Genomic DNA, 3,571 nt, shown 5'->3' on the forward strand with positions numbered 1-3,571 from the left:
GTGCTGATCATGTTGTGCATAGAAAAAATTAATCTCCGCTTTCAAGTCCTTTTTGATAATACTCCAGCAGGATTTATAGAAAATCCCAATAAAGCCATCGGGTCCAGGTGCCTTATCGGACTTCAATTCCTTCACAACTGCATGGATTTCTTCTTCACTGAATTCCTCCTCCAAGTGATCTAGATTTACACGTGGCAGCCCCAAATTCTCCCAGTTTAAAGTTTGTGCTCTAGATGGTGGTGGGCCGAACAGCTTGCTGAAATGATTTAACAAGCAACCTTCCTTGTCTCCATGACTCCTCAGAGTTGTACTACCCTCCTGTAATTCTGAGATGAAATTTTTCCTTTTCCTCCCTTTAGCTTGTAGATAAAACAGCTTTGTGTTAGCTTCAGCTGCCCTGATGCTTGTCATTCTAGACGCTTGTTTACATCGTAGATTCTTTACCGCTGACATGCCCAAAATCCTGAGCTTTAGGTCTCTTCTTAGCTGTATCTCTTCAGCACTAAGCTGTCTAAATTCTTGCACGACATCCAAAATACCAATCAGTTGTCTGGCAGCACACATAAGTAGCTTGGTATTCCCAATCTTGGATCTGGCCCACTCCTTCGATTTCTTCCCTGTTCTCTGAAGCTTAGTATGTAGTCGCAAAAATGGATTTTGCAGCACCAACGGCCGTTGCCAAGCATGTTGCACCACCTGATTGAAGCCTTGCAAACGTGGCCAGAAGCTCTCAAACCTGAAACCCCGATAAGACTGTAATTTGCACCTTCTAGTGAGCAGAAGGGGTGCATGATCAGATACCATCGACGACAAAGCCTGCAGCATGCAACCAGGCATCATGAAGTCCCACTGAGATGTGCAAAAGGCTCTATCAATCCTCGTCTGAGTTGAATCGTTACTCCAAGTGAATTTCCTTCCTCTCAGATTCAATTCCCTAAGCTCAAGGTCCTGCACTGCATCTCTGAAGGCACTCATTAACCTCCGATTAAGATTAGAGTTACTTTTATCTCTTGCATCCAAAATCAGGTTGAAGTCTCCAATTAGTAACCATTTATCAGATACAATGGTACTAATGGCTCAAAGCTCCCTTAAAAATTCCAACTTTTGCTGATCTCCTTGAGGGCCATAAACGACAGTTACCCACCACTCAGAGTTTTTCACCAAAGCTTTCAGTCTAGCTGTTACTGTGAACTATCTGAATTCAGAAGCTGTGATGCAATAGTGATCCTCATCGACCGCAATTAGCGCTCCACCTCTAGTTCCATCAGCTGGTAAGAAAGCATAACTAGCAGTGAAGTTCTAACCCAGAGTTTCACCAACAATATGATCCTGGACATAAGCTAACTTTGTCTCTTGTAAACAAGCAATAGTGCATCTAGTGTCTGCAGCCAAATCATGCACCACTTTCCTTCTGGCTGCCACATTTAACCCCCTGACGTTCCAATTGAGAATCTGACACCGTTGCTCACTCATGCTGGAACCAAACAAAACTCAGCCCAAACAGACCACCAACCAACCCCTCCAAGCAGGCACACCGCCACCACAAAAGCCCCCTCCATAGCATAAGCCTCCATATACAAATGCATGGCTCCCTATGCTGCCACAGCACACCCGACAAAAGGAAGAAAGGAGAACAGACCATGACCCACACTGGGTTACAGCAACAACACACACAAGGACCTAACATGAAAACACTATAGACACACACCGACACCTCTAGGCAACACCCAAGTATCAACATTCCGCCTCCAAAGCCACCTCATGCAGGGGATCTGTCTCCCCAACTTCAGGAAAATCAAAGAGGACCCTGTAGTCCTTAACATCCACGTTCTTCATAGGTTCGGTGAATTGATGAGCAAATTTGTCAATTGTCCTTCCATCGCAATCTGCCTCAAGAGTTCCACTCTTTTTCATCAGAAGTTGAGTGGCCTGTTCTTCCATGGTCAAGTTGCTCTTTGGTTTGTTTACCAGCCTCACACTCCACCTCTTGCTATCTGTCATCTCCTTAGTGTTGCTCCCCAAATTTTCCTTTCCTTTTGGTTTTCTTGCAGGTTTCACCGTTGCTGGTGAGGTAAGGATGGCCTTCTGAAGCGGCTTTGTGAAAGGCGCCAACTCCTTGTACACAACCTCCAGCTCATTGTCCTCCTGGTTAAATTTAATGTCGCTTTGCAGCTTTTCCGGGGTGGAACCAACATGCAAAGCATCCTGCTCAGCAACCTGAACGAGGCCCTGTTGTCCATCTTCTTGCAAATCAGAGTGCATCACCACTGGAGCAGCCTGCAAAGCATTCCTCTCGACCTCCTGCTCAACAGCCAACTGCCCCACCGGGCTTAGTGCATGAAGTTGGAGCAGATCCTGTCCCAGGAGCCCGGCACTGAGAGAGGCGGCCTGAGCATCATGAACCTCAGCACTCACAAACAGAGCTGCGAGCTGCCAGTCCTGCTCAGTGGGCAAGACTCGATTCACCTCCTCTTGTTCTGCCTGAATCACCTGCTTCCCAACACAGTAGACTTCCCCAGCCTTGAGTTCATCAGCCATTGGATCAATGCGCGAAGAGATTTCAGCTTTAGATATGCGTTGCACCACATCCTTTCCAACAAAGTCCTCTTCAACACCATGTCTTTTGCCGCCATGAAACGGTGCTTGGCCACCACGGCTCTGGTTGCCTCCCCAGAGATCATGCTGACCCCCTCTTGCGTTGTCGATATCAAACTTGCTGGGCGAGGGAACTTGGGATTGTTTGGCAGAGCTCCCTCCAGCGCCCCTCGGCGGTGAATGCGGTGAACGATCCTGATGAAACCCCCCCAGCCTATCATGCACAAAGGCACGATGCTGCTCCACAGCCACACCATCAACAGCCCCACGCTGCCAATCAGCAGCAGAGCTCGCCGGCGCCCGGCAGTAACGCGCCTTGTGGCCGGAGCGCGAGCAGAGGATGCACTTTGGTGGGTCGCGACACTGAGCAATGCGATGGTCGCGAGCGAAGCAATTGAAGCATCTTCCAGCAGCTTTGGCCTTCAAGATGTCCACCCAGCTCTCGCCCGCCGGAGTATGGGGGCCAAATCTATCAGAAATGGAGGGCACCTTCTTCCCCAGCCTCTCGAACACGCTACATTGGTCAGCACTGAGTCGAGACCAGACCAAAGTCCCAGCATTACTCCTCACCTTCCTGCTGCCAACTTCCTGCCATTCGAGTCGCCCATGGCTTGGTCTTCTTTGATTGTTGGCTGCGTTGAAAGCTCTCCCCCGCAGTAGTGCATCCTTGTAAGAGACTCGATGTGCTGCCGGCCTGACAACAACCGACTGAATCCTATGTCCTCCACACTACAGATCCGCGTCAATACCTTGCTGAGTTGCTTCCAGCTCCCCCTCCAACCTGGCCGCGGCAGCCTTGCCACGGTGAGATGGGGGAGTGTCTTCCTCCTGACTTGAACAGTACTCTAGATCTAGAGCTTCTTCCACCAGCAACGGGGCACGACGAGGGTTGGGAGAACCAGTGAGCGAGGTAGAGCCGGCTGCCTAAACAATGGGTGGGGCAGTCAGGACGGAAGGGTTGTGGCTCGCCGCCGAC

The sequence above is a fragment of the Panicum virgatum genome, chromosome 3K, assembly GCF_016808335.1.
Source record: "Panicum virgatum strain AP13 chromosome 3K, P.virgatum_v5, whole genome shotgun sequence".
Lineage (NCBI taxonomy): Eukaryota > Viridiplantae > Streptophyta > Magnoliopsida > Poales > Poaceae > Panicum > Panicum virgatum.